Raw genomic sequence first — 18,311 nt, 5'->3', positions numbered from 1 at the left:
ACTGTTGTCAGTGAAGGGTCAAAATCCCAACCCCACACCCTGCAGGGATGTGACTGCTTAGCTCACTCCTGCTCCCTTCCTTCAGCACAGACAGGTTACTCTGGAGCATCAGGAGAAAAGATGTCATTTGTTTAATCATCCACATGACTTCACCATTTTTCCTTGTGCTCCAATTTCTTCTGGAGGTCCCTCATCCTTAAGTACTTGCTAAGCTCTATTTTGTTTAGCTTGTGAAATCTGATATATTCACCTTCTAACATGTTAAAACTATAAAGAGCCACACTGCTGGTGTGTGTTGTGTATGCATCCATTAAGATGTGTCTGTAACCACCTCAGTTTGTAAACACCTGGGAAAATAGACAGGGAATTAAATTAGCGTTTTTTTCCAGGAAAAGTTAAAACACTTTAATCAATCCAAATTTGGAAGTATTTAGAAATTCCTGGAAGTAAAAATAATAAAAGCAAGCATATGAAACACTTTAAAGAGGAATTTAATGGAAACAAAGTAATCCCACAAAATTGAGTTAGGATTTATTTTCACATGGTTTGGACTTAAAATAATTCCAAAATCATGTTAACTGTTGGAGTGGGTAGATGACTGCTATAGAAGCATGCATTTTTTTTTACAGACCTGGAGATTAAATGAGAAAGTAAACCTGCACTGTTTCTTGGCTTAAAAGTCACTGTGGTCCTCTGATGTAGTAACATCAAGCATCCTCCTTTCTGAAAATTATTTAAACATTGTTTTAATTGACTCCATGTGTTTTATTTATTAGAGCTAGACATGCTTGTCTCTTCAGCTAAGTCTGGGGTTTTTTTTGGCTATAAAAGCCCTCAGGTAAGTAACTAAGAAGGACACATGCAGACACGATCTAATGAATCACCCAAAACAAAAATACCCCAAGCAAACCTTCCAAGGGATGCAGAGGTACAAGGCCAAATAATGATTTAAATGGAAGGAGAGGACTGGGGAAGGATTTAAATTTGCAAGTTTTTAAGGAAGAGGTCAGAGAGAGAGAGAATTGAGTACAGGGGATATGGGGCAGATGGTAAATAGCTTTACAAAACCAGTCCCTAAAATTAATAGCTGCCTTCAAGATTTATTTCCTGTCTCTGTATTTCATTTTTCCATCATTTCCTTCTTGTTCAAAAGAAAGTGTACCATGTTTTTAAGTACAGATAAAAGCACTGAGCCTGGCTCTCTGAGACCATTATGGAAAAAAAGAAGCAGGATTGTGTACTCTGTGTTCCTACTGAGGCAGCTTCCCTTCCTAGTGTGCTCTGAACTGCTTAGCCTGATCTAATTTGAAGTCTCCCAAGATACAGGGCTCATGCTACTTCCCTTGGGAGAACTGAGGGGAGACATGAGAACAGCCTTTAATTACAGAAAGAGCTGTTCCTAAAGGAGAGAATAATCTGTTCTCCAGCTTTATGGAGGATATGAACTTCAACTGCAGCCAGAAAAATTCCAGTTAGAGGTAAGAGAAAGCTCTTAAATGGTAAGGATCCTGGAGCACTGCAACAGACTGCTCAGAGGGCTCCATGGACTCCATCTGCGCAAGAACATCCCTAAGAACAGATAAGCACACATCAGTCAGGCATGGCTTAGGCAGAATTGATTCCTACACTGGGACAGGGATCTGTAGGAGATGATGAGATTTCTAAGACCCTTCCCAGCTCTTTTGTTGTTCTGTAGTTTTGATAGATCAGAACTGGTTTGGCCAAGCCCCACCCTTACTGCTTCTCTTGTGGATACCTCCACAAAAAGGCAGAACACAAAGCTACAATCCCTTTTTTTTTCTTCTATGGCCACCAAGGCAGTCTCAGGACCAACATTTTCCCACAATATTTTCCCCATCATTAGAGGGCAGCCAGTGGAGCAGGAGGACCATCCCTACACACATCTCTAGCAATAAATTCAGCATGAGGCCACTGCTGCTAAAGAGACCTTACCTGTGATATTCTCTGTCAAATGACCCTCTCTTTAAAATCTTAGCTGACTTTTAGTACTTTTAAATCTTAGCTAAATCTATTGCCTTAAACTTCCTCCAATTTTTGGAGACACAACATGTTAAAGTTGCATTCAGAAAAAAATAATATGTGAAGAATAGATGTTCTGAGGTTATTACAAACTTGATGTTACAGCTGGTGCTAAGCAACCTACTGCCTTGATTGAATAAAGATAGGAATAAATACAGCCAAGTGATTTACCATTTATTAAAGACCCTATTAATGATTTATTAATGTTTTATTAACTATTTATCAATGCAACCCTTGTAAAAAGCCTGTCTTGTTTCACAGCATCTTTCTGGTTTCTGCATTTATACAAAACTGATCAAACTCTCTCTGGTAGGAAGCCAGTAATGTATGAGGGGCAGCCACACTTTCTGTGTGAGATGCATACTGAATTAAAAACCATCTCAGCCTGTTTCAACTTTGGGGGAAAGGCTAAGGAAAGAATGGATATATAGATATATATTTATACTTGGGAACAATAAGCAAATGACACTAAAGCCTAAAGGAACACAAAGACAATCAACCTATGAGTTGTTTTTATTCATATTCTTTATGAAGGAATGCATAATTTGAACAAGCAGCTGAAAATACCCTGACCAGTAATCTGGCCTGCTTTATACTGGGTCAAAGGCTTCCTTAGGAAGGGATTTTGATACATTTTTGGTATTGACATGGACATGATAAATTCATTAATATACATTGATTATGATGTTTCAGCATTTTAAAAAAATCTCATCAAAGGGATTCCACACCTTTTTCCCTGTGAGAGGAAAAAAAAATTAAAAGACTTTGATGATGGCCTCCAAAGAAAGCTATTTTCCTGCTATGAATGTTAAAGCTGAAAACCTTTTACTCGTGCAATTGTTTTAGCAAATTTATTACGAAGGGCTAGTGCCCAGCACATATATTTTGAGGAACAATGTGGTGGCATCTACAATAATGTCTTTGTCATACTACAATTTATCTTGTTACTGTCTCAAAAACTGCTTGAAAGACAATTGGAAATACAGTGCATACATGCCTGAGTTTATTATTGAGAAACTAGAGTTGATTCCACAAAAAAACCCCATTTTTCTGACCACAGCCTAAACCACAGCATTCACCTGTGGGTTTATCAATGATGACTAATAAGTTCCCTTTGCCAGCTGGGGAATAGGATGCATTCCATATCATCCAATGTCAAATTAATATTTCTTTCCATTTTAACAAGAAGGGGACAGACAAAAATTATATTCTGTGAAAATGAATATAGAAATTGCTTTAGAAGCCACTTGTGGTTGACTATAAATTTTACAGCATATGTTTTTCTTTCCTACTTTGTTAGCATTTGGAAACCCACAAAGAAATATGGGTATTTTCTTTTTCTGTTGAGTTTCTCAGTACTCTATGACTCCTGTATACCTCAAACTTTTCAATATATTTTCCTCATACTGTAGCTTTTATAACTAATAACACTCATATTCTTTGCTTAAAGCATTTACAAGACAATAAAAAAAAAAGTAAATCATGATTGATGCACTTACTGCTCTAACCAATCTTGTGTGTGTGAAGAAAAACAATGCTCCATTACAGTGAGAAGGTATCTCAGCTCAAGAGGCTGTTTCAGGGGGAGAGTAATGAAGCCACAGCACATGAACCCACACTGGACTCAATTTCACAAGTCTGCTACAGTCCTAGGGGAAGCATAGCCTGTAAAAGTGTGTGTGCCCTGGCCAAGGATGCAGCTCCCTGCTGGGCCTGGCCCCAAATGCCCATGCTGTGTGTACAGGAGCTTACCCCCAAGGCTCCTCTGTCAAACACAGTCAATGCTTTTCTCCAAGGTGCATCAGGATAATTTTCTTCAGGGTCCACCTCAGGAAGATTCTATGGTCAAAATGAATGTATTGAATGTACTGTATTGCCTAGGACAATCAATCCTTCAGCTTGACACCAAGCAGGTTTTGTGCCCTTCAGCACCTTCTCATGTGTTCTTAGCATTTTTAGGAGCATGCAGCACAATCCCCTATGGACCCACTATAAAGCACCATTATATTGAGCTGCACAGAACTAGAAATCTGTATCCCTACTCCTGCCTGCCAGCCTTAGACTCCCAGTATGAGTAAAGTGCATGTAGGACACGGGGAGTTCACAGAATATAACTGGCAAAAAAAATCACACAATGTAAAAAATGAAGCAGGACCTAACAGCAAGCACATGGAACAGCTTTCCTGACAAGTTTTATGTGATGAGAGAATTAATAGTTCAGTAGGAAATGGGGATGTTGGAAGTCATGAAGCCAAAGGTAGATACACCCAGCATGTGTGACAGCCTCTCTGACCACCATGTCTTTGTCTTCCAGCACTGTCTGAGCTTCCAGCCAAAGCCCAGGATATGAGCAGGAGCCAGTGCTGTCTTTGGGATGAGCCATGAGCTTCCAAATGGTGCAAAGACAGGCATATACTGAGCAGGAACAATGACACTGACTGGAGTGGTGACTCTGCTTCCCAGCCAGGACAGGCAGGAGGAATCCTGTCAGCTGCAGGAATGTGGGGATTGTTAAGGACAGGCCATAATGTGGTGTGCAAGGAGAGGATGATCAGAGTTTTGCCAGGCACACAGGAGATGCTGGGCCACAGGAGGTGCTCCTGTTTCTATATAACTGTTCCTCTGCACAGACCTACTGATGGGCCAGGAACATCAACTGTCAGGATGGGTCAGACTCGAGGTCCTGCTCCTCTGGGATGCCACAGACACTGTTTGGTGTGTGTCTTCCACTGAGCACTTCAGGAACACCAAGGCAATCATGAGGACAAAATCCTGATCCCTCCATACTTACAAATTCTCAGCTGTGCTGAGACCTTTTCTGTTTAATATAGCATCCAGAACTGGATATTGGGTTCACACAAGCTAACACCAGTTTTAGAAATCCATAATACACCCATAAATATTCAGGTGCCTGCAGTCACATGTACCAAACCCAGTTCCAGGAGGGGAGGCATCCTCCAGCTGTCACTCCTGGTAAATGAATTAATGGCTTTGTTGCCCAGCACACAGAACCAGACCCTGCTTTGTACAGTGCAAAACTTCCTACTCTTGGCAGCTTCTCAACCCCACTGAGATGCACTGCCATATCCCACTGATTTTATTTATTCAAAATAATACTTGTTGGTAACATCCCCAGGGATGGCACATCTTATTGTCACAAGGGGCCCACGAGGTAGGAAGTATGCATTGAACTGTTAAATACAACATAAGATCCTGGCACTACAAGAGTATAGTATAAACAAAGGCACAATAAGTCATAAAAAGCTAATTCTTTCAAAAGTTACTAATACCAACATTTAATTTCATCTCAGCAATTTAAAAAACATTGGCAAAAAACCCATTCTCCAAGCAAATAAGCAACTGTGTTTTGAAACTATTCACTGCTGGCACTTGTTTAAGGGAATCTGGTAATTTGTTCCATCCATCCTCAGCTTCACAAGCAAGAAAGCATGTCTTGAATTGCCTGTTTTCTTCTCTGAAACTTAGGGTTCACACCAAGAAGAGCGCAGAACTATAATTTACAGTTACAAAACAAGACTACTCCTACCCTAAGGCACTCCACTGTGTGCATTTATACAATACATTACATCATCTCCTTTACATTGCCAGATGTAATCAATTCATGGGTTTTTTCATACAAGTACAACAGGGTGTTATATAGTTACAGGACAAGACCTTATCAATGGAATTTATTATAAAATGCATTAAATTTCTGAAGCAACTTATGGCAGCATAGTGAAAAAAATCTCTAAATTCAATATCAGGCAAAATTAGATTGCTAAACCACAAACCCCCTTGTTCTGTAAGCTTAGCACAGAAACTGTGTAAGTTGTATATTGTGCAATAATTTTTAGACCCATGTAACCAGCTTATAACTTACATCCTGACAATGTGATGAAACTGAGTCCAAAAATCATGAGGAATTTGAAAGCATTAACTTGTGCCAGAAAATACCAGCTCTGGCCTTAAAACAGGAGCATTAATTACCTGAAACAGTATATAGGGGAAATTAAGAAACCAAGTTAGGCAACTAATTTAAATTTAAAGCCCAATTCTTTTGTTTAAGCCATGATTTGCTCTCATTAAAATTGGACTCTGAGTTGTTACTCATCAAATACAAAGAAATGAAGCTACCACACACTGCTGTACAATACACACTGAAATCCTTACAAAAGCTGTTTCTTTGCCTTCCAAACCAAGACTCTGCCAGATCTCTTATTCTGCTTACCACACAAGCAGTACTGCAGCAGGGTTTTCCTGCGTGGGTGTGCCAGGGTAGCATTTGTTTTTTATGTTGTTACACAGTCTCATCACCCCCACTGTAATGCTGTTAAACCAGCAGTCTGAGGCTGAAGTGAAGACACAGTGAACACCTAGAAAGGCTGAAACCTGCCCTTACAGAGCTGTCTTTTTTCACCATTCCTTTTCCTTCTTTATGTGAGGCTCTCCCTGCCACGTGTCTCAGTCGAGAACTTGCTTCTCCCTTCAAGCATTAAGAATTCACTTTCCCCTGTGAAGCACGGTTATCTTCCCATAAGTGCCTACTTCAGAGACTAGGAATGCTCTGTGGGGCACAAACTGTCTCATTTTTTGTCTTATGCAATGCCTAGGGCAGTGGTAAAACTTCTGAATATTGTCTGAAAATTTGGAATAGAGATTATAGGCTGAAAAATCCAATGGGTGTGTCCAAAATGTATGGATAACACAGGCACAGCTTGATGAGTATTCAGCAAGCCCTGGATATACAAAGCCTGATGATTGGTTCCTCTAATTTTGTCACCTCGGTTTCTTTTGTAAAGTTAAAAATCGTAGCATGTCTGCCATACAATACATTATGGGTCCTCATCTGTAACACAGAGGTGGAGTCCTTGCTGCCTTTCATGCTCAACCCTTTAATTCTGTTCTCTTACAGAGAAAGACCTAACCAGACACCTGAAACCCTCTCATGCAACCTGGCATTTATTATAGTAATTTTAGCCTTTGGAAAAGAACAAACATTTCAGTCTGAATTTCCTTTTCCTCACTTGCACCTTGAAGCAGGTCTGTTCCTGCATCTGTGTGTCCTGTAAATCATGCCAACACTCCCCTTTGATCCACTCCTGCTAAGCTAACAGGTGTAGAAAAAATGGATGTATGTTATAGAAGATGTTTTGATACAACATATACTTTTTTGGCATGTCAGCCTTATCCAAATAAACCAGCTTAAACAGTAAAGAAAACTGAAGCCAAAACATGCTGAGGTCTTTTTTGATCTCCTTTAAGGTATGGAGGCTTCAGAGTATTTCTGGTAGACAGATTCCCACAGTTGCATACATTTGATTCCTCATTTCCCAGCATGTTCTTTCTTACAAAGCTAGTTGGAGGCTGGAAATGTTAAATACTCGGGACTGCCACTAAGACATACAACAGCTGAGGATGCCTGGTCCCACACAGAGCAGCCCCAGTGTCTGAAATCAGTGTGCTCTGACTGTGCACCAGATTGATAGAGCCTCCTGTGTCTGCATTTTTAAAAACTTCTGACAGCAAACTACATTGAAACAAACTAACTCCTAAAAACAGGGCTGAAAAAGGGCAAAGTCCATAACCTTCCTGTCTCAAAGCACTACACTACTTCTTTTCCCACAGGAAAATCAATGAATAGGACACAAAAGGCACAGCACTGAAATGCTGTAAATTCAGTGCTCCAGCATTTAAACATCGTATCTCTACATTACCAGACGATGACATGTATTGTCTTTTTTGCTTCTAGATGGCCCAAAAGGAATAGCAAAGTGTTCATTAGTAATAGTTTATCAGGGACTGTGTGAGCAATTTGGAACAAACTTGGAGCAAGCCCAAGAAAAGACCACCCAGCAGACCCATGGCTGCCTAGTTAGCTCCAAGCAGTGCTGGAGTGACACAGCTCCAGCTGGTGTCAAACACTGACAGATACCAGCTACCAAGCAAAGATGAACTGGAGTAAACATGTCAAAGGATGGTGGGGGATTTTGGGGGTTTGGTTTTTTTTTTGTTTGTTTTTTTGTTGTTTTTTTTTTAAGTATGAAGTGCAATGTATTATTATGTTCGAGCCACTACCAAAAGGAGTTGTTGATCTCGCTTTGCTGGAGACACACAAAGGCTGGATGCAATAACATGGCATTCTTTTTGAAGGGTAACTTGTGTTGTAAGTGAAAGATGCTAGAAAACGACAATGCTGCTGCAAAGTAGACAGAATGATACATTTAGTCAAATTCCCAGTCTAAGCCTTTTCAAAGAACACAAGCAGTTAGTGCAACATTCCTTAGGGTTCCTGCATCCTTTCAAACATGATCGCTTTCTTGTAGTTTACACTTATCATATTAAGAAAAATGGTAATGAGGAGATCATGACAACCTCTTTTAAAAGAAACAATGACTCAATTGCCAAGGAAAAAAAGGAGTGATAACTATTTTCATGGAAAGAAGCCTCCAGTGAACGCTTCACTGTTGAAACTATGTTCTTTGTTTTTGTCTGAACTCAGGAATGACAAGGGGCTGCTCTTCAAAAAAATTCTAAGCACCAGTTTTCATTTGATTGGTACATTACTTTTTCAGATAACTGGCAGTTCAGACCTCTTGTTGAAAAGATTAGGGACTCAAGAGGCTAGAAATGATAAAATGCTGGAATAAGTGGGAAGGGATTAATTGGCTTAATTTAAAAAAAAAAAAATCAAGTCACTACTGGGAATGTGCCTACAAACCAAACATGAATTGTTTTTATCCTACGGCTCAGAAGAGTATTTTTAAAGGTTACTGTACCTTGGTGTACACAACATTTTCTTTAGTAAGATATACTCATGGCAAAGAAATTAACGGACTACAAAGCCCAAAGGGGCTTTTAACACTCAATGCTTGTGCAATAAATGCCATCAGAAGATCTCAAAGCATCCCTCACAAAAGATCAGTACCTGCCATTTTCTAGCTTGGCTCCAGAGGTGACATTTGGTCCACACTTTAAACCCCTCAATCAACCCACAGCAAACACAATGAATAATACAACTCTGCCCATTTTTTTTCCTGTTAACCACCCATGCCAGTCTGCTATGCCCTTGTGGGTTCATGTTTCACCCTGCCAAGTATCAGTAGGTATTTCCACCTCCCCAGCAATATTTGCTCACACATTGAACAGAAATTTCGGAACTGAGAAAACATTTAAACAAGAGCTGTAGAGTGTTGATAACAGGTTTCTAATGACAGCCACAACAAGCCCTGGCCCCAGGAGCTCTGGAAGGCCATGCAGGAATGCTTTCAGCAGGTAGAGCACACAGGGCATGCAGGATGTTTTAAAACAAATCTGGGCACTTGGTTCAGACCCTAAGATTCTTGTTTGGGAGACAGCTTTACTCTCCTGCCTGTGAACAATGGTCAAAAAACACCTCAAAGCCCTGAAGAAATCAAATCGTCTTCATTCTACTGCTAGAACCCGACATTTTCTTCAGCTGACTTCTGCAAGGCTGAGTGCCTGTATGACTGCTTTTAAATCAAAAAGAAATGTGATAAATTCATTAAGGAAAAAAAAATACAAAAAACCACTCTGATCAGATTTTCCAGTTATCCAAAGAAATTGTTACACCACTGACAAATCAATGTGGCAGGATCTACTGGCTAATTAAACAAATGTGACAATTTTACTGTGACAATTTGAAAACACTCAAAATCACCACCTATCCACAGTGTGCATTCTTCTCAAATGTATATTAAAACCCATGTAGTGTAATAAGAAATTGAAAGCAACTTACATATTCAATAAAAACACAATTATAAGCATAATTTGAAATGTACAGCTAAAATAGATTGGAAGTTCATAAGGTTTGTCAGAACATTAAATTCAATGGCACACTTTCTTTAAAGAAATGTTAGAAATTCAGATAAGCCACAGTATGTAGCATAATTTTAAATATCTGATAGAGTCTTGCTTTTGCCCAATTATCACACCAACAATTCCAGCTGAGGACATCAATGCATTTTGCTAACAACTAATTTAACTTTCAACAATGGCAGTGTGGGTGAGGTTCTATTTCACCATTTCACAGAAGGAGACACAGTGGAGCAAAGGGGCATCTCAAGGTTATTCAGGAAGATCAAAGGTAGGATGTTTTATCCAAGTCTATGTATTCAAGCATTTATTGAGAGGGTGTTCAAAGATGTGAGAAGATGAACCATACCAGTCTTTCACTGGCAGATTTGAAGTGGTGTATTCTGAAGACTGACAGCTGGAACAATCTCCACTGGTAAGAAGGAAGATGCTTTCAGAAAGAACTCTGCTGACTATGGAGCATGACAGACCAATGGCACACAGCAAAGACAGGAATTCTCCTCCCCAAAAGGCAGATTCTAGAGCTATTCTCACTGCAGAATGTGGAACAACTTGAACTTAAGACAGATGATGATCACAAGACTGCCTGACCACATCAGGCTCCTTCCACAAACCTCATGGGGTCTGGCAAGTCTATGTGTCACCATATGACTCTTCGCAAGGAAAAGCCCACCTGTTTGTCCAAGGGGTCTCTCAGGAGGAAATAAAATAAGTTTTGGTCCATACATCAGTTGGTGTCTGCATTCTTGCCTTAAGAAGTTAGGAGTGGCTCCAGTTCAACTCAGACCTCACTGTGTTATGAAAATGGCAGCAAGCACTCCTGGTAACTGCTGTTACAGAACACTTCCACCCATCTCTGAGCTCAACAATGGAGATTCAAAGTTGAAACTTCAGGTTTGCTCTAGGTGTCAACTTTTTCCTGTACTCTTTATTTTTCCTCAAGGAGCTCAGAGCAGTAAAGCATCAAAAGTTGCAACATGCAGGTGTAGATAAAGCATAAAGGGGGAAACTGAGCATGCCTCAAGTACCTGGTGTCTTTTTGATCCATCACTTTAATTTCCCTAGTGCTTTCCTTGCATATGTTTCTTTTAACCATCAATTATTTTTTTATTGTCATAGCCAAAAACTTCAGAGGGGAATTTCAAAAATGTAAGCTCTTGAAACTGTTTCTGAAGGTTTGTCTAGTTACATCTCCCAGTCCAGTCTTCCCTTGAACACTGCTAGCCCTTTCCTAGTCTGCTTCTTTTGACTAATTGTGATTAGACTAAGTCATCCTTCATGGACCCCATGAGCCTCCTCAGCAGAGCTGACTTACAGGGAAGCTTTCTACCAGGATTTAAATCATGCAACATTTGCCCTCAGGGCTGCAAAAATGGAGCTCTTCCCATTTGTGAGAGAGTAAGAGCCACAGAAGATGTTACAGACATTTCAAACCAGAATTGTTTCCAAAGCATGCATTCATTTCAGAAAGCCTAACACAATTTTAATATGTTTTCAATGTCTTCATTCTGTGCCGAAAGCAATTTGTAATGTAGACTACACATTCTTAATCTATTTAAATGAAAGGTAACATTGCAAGCAGTTTAAACACTCAGTGCCCATATTTACCATGTTTCACTCTGACAGGACAAGATGAAATAACAAAAATGATTAATCTGAGACCAGAGAAATATTTTACTACCTGTATCTCAAAATAGGACTAGATTTTTTTGCTTAATGCTCTGTCAGTAAGCTGTGTAAGTGGAGTATGGGAGCTTCAGATGGCTTTTCTGCTTGGCCACACTGCAAAATGTCATTTTGGAATCAGCAGCAGCACTCCAGGACACACAACAGGCTCTGGAGTTCTTAATCATGTTTTTATACAACATAAACTGATGAGCCCACAAGGTCCTTAGGAGAGGATACCTGGTACAGCTAGAGCCAAACACTGAAACACCACAGTGGTGTTTAAAATTTTCCACCCTGTTCAGCACTTTTTCTGTTCATGGGAGCATAAAAGGTCAGAGTTGATCTGACAAGCCAGATTCCTTGGGTCTGTTTTCTTTCACACTTTCACTCCAAGATAAGGGAATCGCTCTTTAGTCACAAGGATGAAAAAGGATGGGAATTCAGGTCCCACGGGTCTCCAAACTGGGAGCAGGAATCTTACTTTTATGACATTCTCCACTCAACTGCAAGACTCCACCAAATTGTTTTCCCACATTTTTCATCTCTTTCACTTATTTCTGGAACTGCAAAACTTAGTGGTATTTGAAAAAGTAATATATAAAATAACCAATGTTTTTAAGTTCTGTAGAGAGTGCATTTGATCTTCCCAAAGAGTTGCAAAACTTACTATATTTTCCTCCAAGAGAATAACTTTGTTTCAATTACTTTCTTGTTTGAACTGGTTTTAAAACAATTACTTTGTAGAGTCTCATAAAAAGTAATTATTTTTATCATAACAGAGTACTTAATCAGAGTGAGGATGCTGAGCATGTAACATTGCAATACATAGTGGATTGTTTCTGAGCTGACTTTCAATGAGGGAGAGAAACTAAAAATGCTTGTTTTGGTGAAAAGAGATGCTGAAGAGCTTGGAAAACAAAGTTCACTCCTTCACTGGCAGTCATTCACTTATCATTTATCATGGGAGTACTTTGTTTCTCTTCAGGAGCAGCAATACATGTCCAAACTCTCGTAATGTCAGCTCACTTTACAGTAATTTTAGTAGCAATGGTAAATCTGGCAATGATGGCAGAATTATATCATACTTCTGAAATCAGCAATATTTCAATTTGGCAGTACAAAAATATGTGCTAAAATATTATGGTAAAGGAGATAAGAAAACAGAATTGAATAGTGAGTTTGAAACAGGTGCACAGCAATCTCTTTCTCTTTTCCTGAATACCTTTTGTAATCTTTTTTTATTGTTACAGTGTAGACAGGCTGCAATAGACCCACATAATGATCAGATTTTACATTTCAAAGTTCTTTGCTAAATAATTTATTTAATACTGCTATGAAAATAAAACCTTTATTTGATAAATGTGCCTGCAAGCTGGAATCAGACCTTGCTTGTCTGTCCTGACAAAGGTCTAATCTTTTGCTGCATTACATCTTGAAGAGGCATTTATCCCTGTAACAGGCAGGTGCAGAACACCAGCTTTCGAGCACAGGAAACTCTGCACACCCACGCGCATTTGTCAGAGCAGACAGCCAACCTTTCCTCCCTGTCACCTCCCCAGCAGCACAGCCTGCCCTGCCTTCAGCTGGCAGCACCAAGCAGATTTATGCTAGAGATCCACACCACAAGTGTAGATCACCTCACATGTAACCTGTGCAGTCCAGCTGCGCAATGGGGGCCCACAAACAACAGGCACTGGGCATCGACCCACGAGCTTCCCACCCTGCCAGCCTGAAGGCAGCGCTGAGATTTAGACGTGAGGCACCCTCAAGTTAAAGCAGGCACCTTTGGGATAGTGCTCCTGAACTGCTTTTCTCATAGGTGCCACCATAATGTTGTCACTGGAAAGGTGAATGGCCAAAAATTTGGATAATCCTTTTCTGCCACGGTCAGGGGCAGCACATGGGGGCCAAGGGTGTGCTCTGGGCTGGGAAGACCTAAGACTGCCCTTTCCAGCTCCCAAAGAGCCTTCTGCACTCCAAGTTTACACCAGGCTGTCCTCAAATGACTCCAACTACTGATGTCACCCTTCCTGTGTGCATTCTGGACAGTGCACAAAATGCTGGGAAAAGGATTCCTTCAACCTTCCTGGAATTGCTGCTGATTGCAACAATTGTGGTGATAATGTTTGTGGTGATACTGAGACCAAAACTGAGCTGATCACCTACCAAACCAGGAAGGAGCTGTTCTCAAGGAAATATTCAGCATTTCCATTTTCTGGAGTGAGACCACATCTGGAGATGTGCTCATCAGAACAAAGAACAGGTCTCTGCCTTTATGTATACCTAAAGTAATGCAGAGGTAACTAATTTTTTATTTTATAACAGCAGCAGCAATGTAAGTGGAACTGCTGCCAATTTATACCAGTGTGGGAGGAAGAAGAATTCAATGAACTCAAATGAGATCAGAGGTCAGTGGAATTACCCCTTGATTTATATTGATGTGAGAGCAGAAACTGGTTCTGCCTCCATTGAGAAAGTGCTGATAAAAAGCTTGAAAATGCAATGGCTTAGAAATTGCTTAGAAATTAATTGTTTTTATCCATCCAAATCTTTGTGTACATAAGCAAAGTCTGAAGGAAAAAAAACAACTCTCAAAGCAGGCTATTACCCGTTCCATGCATGCTTTCAAAGGCTGCACGCCAGAGCAGGGACAAAGGCCACAGATCCACATTTACACTTGGGTTAACTTTTCAATCCATTTTTTCATTTCAATAGAAATAATAAATCACCTTATCCAGGAGAAAGAAGCAGCTTGACACAAAACATACGGTGCTGGGCTATTTTTATAGCACACCTAAGACGTATAGGGATTCATTTATTTACTCAGCTATTTAAAAGTGGCTACTCTTACTCATTCTCTGGACAGCTAAATGCCAGGTTGCTAAGTTACTGTTACTTGACATCATCTCCTCCCCAACGTGTTCCCACATTTGACAGGTTCACATGATTTACTAGGCCAGTCAGCTCGTTATTCACTTGTCCAGTGACGTCTGGATAATCATTTTAAATTCACATCATGTCCTCCCCAGCAAGCCCCCAGACTCCACATGAAAATATTTAAACTACCCGTCAGCTACTAAGTGCATTTGTAACCACACTGGACAGCATACCTGTATTTTTCAAATTACAATTATTATAATTAGGTTTAGCATCATTCTTCAATGTTGTTTGTATTTTAGAAGAGAAAACAATTACTGAGGGGCAAATAATGGGCTGTATCTGTTACAGTCTAATTTTGCTATGTGAACAGCTCACTTCAGCTGAGGTGAGATATATTAAATCCGTTAGAGCTTTCAATTGGCATGAGGAAGGTAATCTTACACATAATTTGCAGAGTCAAGGGCATTTTCACCTGCTGATCAATTTACATATTCTCCCATGTCATTAGACAGGAGCTAGTCATCAGAAGACGACCATACAAATTACAGACTTTGCTCATTTAACTCCAGTCATTTTTACACTTATTACAATCTGAACTATATTTGGGAATCTGTTTTGCTTCCAGACTGGAAAGCTTCTAATTAGTATCACAGTTGTCCACATACCATCAGAAGTCCATCTAGTTACTTGATGCCTTCCTACTGTGAATATGCACATACAAGAATTCTTTTGTTCCTCCAAGCAGGGACAGATTTCCAGACAGCAGAGCCTGCCTGGGTGGTTACGATACAGCCATGAGAGCTGCAGTGCTGGGTTATGTCCAATTGATTGCCTGAACACCCAGCCCAAACTTCCAATTTGCACTCTGAGTCCTCCAGAACATGTAGTTAAAAATAATTTCCTTTCTCTCCCATGCAGTGTTGTGTGGTTATCAACTCTTTAGCCAGGGCACATCAGGGCTAAGGAAGCCCCGTGCTCCCCCTTCTGTGCTCTCCACAGACCACAGACAGGAAAAGGATCACTGCTTTTCACCCTCAGTGTCACCTACACCCCTCCTTTCCCTGGGCCAGCACATGGCTCACATCACAGGCAGTGACAGCAAGGCACTGATGGAAAGCACTGGTACAAGTGGCACAAGTAACAGCTTTGGAGACTGGTTGTAAATGTCAGCTCTCCCGCCCCATCTGCACTTTGGATCAAAACATTTCAATGAACTCATTTTTCAATGGATGCACATAGCAAGTGACAACTTAATTTAAATCTATATTAACAAAATGTGAATTACACAGACATACTTTTAATTGCCTGTCTTCCATATTATCCACACTTTCAAAACCACTGCATTGGCTGGAAAAATGACCCCAACACATTTTGGAACAGAAAAATGTGTAGACCACCAGGTATTTGCCTTTGTCTTTCAGTTTGGTATTAGCAGCTTGTATTAAATGCAGTCTGTGTTATCATTACTATTTCGCCTTAGTTGCATAAGAGATGATGATGATGATTACTATTATTATGTTTTATTATTATTTTTCACAACCTTCTCAGCCATCCTGGTTAGAAAAGTAAAATCAGCAGGAGACTGGTCTGCCATTAACCTTTGGCTGTAGTACTGGGAACAGTCCTTAAACCATTTACACAAGATGACATAAGTAGCTAAGTGTTTCAGGAAATCTAAAGGACTGTGAAATTTTGTCTCTGAAGACTCAGGGGTCTGAATGAAGTCAAGACCTTTCCCCTCACTTGGTTGAAAATTTTAGAATATAAATTCAATTAAACCTTTTTCTCCAAGACGGAAAAAAAAAAAGCAGAAGACAGATTAAGAATTACAAACCTCTACAATTACAGAAACCATTAATCAAGTTCAGCTTGAAAAAAGAGCTATGTAAAATCAGAGGTCACAGATCTTTGCAGGAGTACCTCTTCCTTGTAAAGTCTAGCAAGAAACTCTTGAGAGTTACTGTGTCTTTCTGAGGGATGGAACTGAATTAATTCCTCAACTTAAAAACACACAGAAAAATCAAAATCAGGAAAAAAAAAAGCAAAATTAAAGGTATGCATTGCTCCAAGGGTGAATGCCAGGCAGAGCATCCTTCCCCAGCTCTTTGGGGAGCAGACAACAGACACAGCCCAGAGCAGAAACTGGCAGGGCTTGCTAATGGTTTGGTTGGTCAAAATACACAATTACAGCCCAGTTGACCACTTTTGGGGCTTGACTGTCTTGGAATCCTTTGTGTTTACCTTGTAACATCCCTGACAGGACAGAAATGTGAATAACATGGTGTTTTCACTGAGAGAAGCTCCCATGAGGGAGCTGAGACCAACACTCCCAAAAGTTCATCAGAGCCTATGTAAATGGCCCTGAAAGGCCAAGAAGTCCCTGTCAGGGCTGGAAACTTAATCTAGGTTCTTAAAGTGCAAATTTCTGCTGAAACCAAGGGTCATTCTTTCATCTGGAGCAGCCAGCCTGAATCTTCTGACACGGTTTCCATGGGGAGCCAAAGACTGGATTTTGACCACTGCTGGGCATCACATTCTCTTATTTTCTCTCCATTGCCTGTCAAGTAGAATATGATACCCTGCATGCAGCCAAAACACATTTCCTGCTAGCTTGTTCTGCAGCATAAATTTGAGAAGAACAAAGTAAAACACTGACAAAACCCAGGTACTTCTAGTGCCAGGTGTGCTTCAGTACCTCATGTGGCTGGAATCCTGAGCTGTTGCCCTGAGGGCATCCAGGGCATCCTGGGGCTGGGGTCTGCTGGGTCTTTGCTGAGCAGTCCCAAAGCAGCTCAGGGTTGCTGTGCTCACACAGGCAGGGCTGTACAGCCCAGTGCAGGCAGGTTACAAAAGGCTGAAGGCAGCCTGTGGGTGCCCAGAACAGCCCAACGCCGAGGGCACAGAGCCCTGGGAAGCAGCACCAAATCTCCCTCCTGCCCATGGAGGGGAGCACCCTGGGGCAACCATGGCTGAGGTCCATGTGCCAAGGCTGTATCTGCACCCCAGCACAGGTGTCATGTGCTCCAGGTGCCTTCTGGCCATGCCTGACAGGTTTACTCCAGGATGGGCATGAGGGATGCCTCTGGCCAGCTGCAGCCATAGTCCAGAAAGATTTGCTGGTTTGTATCCCTTTTTCACAGGTCCATTACATGTCCTTGTGAGAGAGATCCCCAGAGACATGGAATCCTGCTAAATCCCTGCTCTGTCCATCCCAAAAGTGCCCCCAAGGTCAATGGCCCACTGGTGGCAGGAGTGGGGACTCTGCTGGTCATCCCCATTCTTTAAAGGCAACAGAAAATCCTGCTCCAATCTCAACAGGTTTCAGAAGGAAGCCCAGGACATTGTGCTTGTTTGTTGACTCAAATGACAGTCATGGCATAGGAAATAGGGTCACCATCTTGATTAGAAAAAAGACATTTATGCTTCCTGTGATTAAATGCGCTGTTCCCACATTGAAAGTGTCACCTGGATGACTGATCCCTGAAATTCATCCTATCACATTTTCTTTTGATGCTTTTTACTGAAAACAATTGCTTTCACCTGGCAACAAGTCATTCATCCCAAATATAGTAATGAACTTAATTTAAATATATAAATGGAAGAAGACATTTTAAATGTACTAAGAACTTTGCAGAGCCTTTCAACATTTCCTTTGCTTTTGCTCCCTTAGTGTTCTATAGGTAATAAATCTCTGCTCACTTTGAAGGTTGAAAGTAAATATTATTTACTTCCTTGCATTCATTGCTCCTGGGTGCTCATGGAGGATCTTCTCCCTAATGGCAGGTCTGCACAAGCACATCTGCCTGCTGCCTCAACACACTTCTGCAGCAACACTGCCACCCCATACGGACATCTAGAGCAGCCCAAGATAATGTGTGTACAGAAACCAG

At 40.7% G+C, this 18,311-nt stretch overlaps 1 protein-coding gene across 5 annotated transcripts in view; it reads right to left on the bottom strand.

The window, feature by feature from the left end:
* AFF2 (ALF transcription elongation factor 2) overlaps window positions 1–18,311 on the bottom strand; it is a 326,975-nt gene that overhangs the window by 129,858 nt on the left and 178,806 nt on the right. The window lies entirely within an intron of this gene.

The sequence above is a fragment of the Agelaius phoeniceus genome, chromosome 14 (genome assembly GCF_051311805.1).
Source record: "Agelaius phoeniceus isolate bAgePho1 chromosome 14, bAgePho1.hap1, whole genome shotgun sequence".
NCBI lineage: Eukaryota > Metazoa > Chordata > Aves > Passeriformes > Icteridae > Agelaius > Agelaius phoeniceus.
Note: the sequence above shows the minus strand (reverse complement) of the source record. Positions and strands in the feature narration are given on the sequence as shown.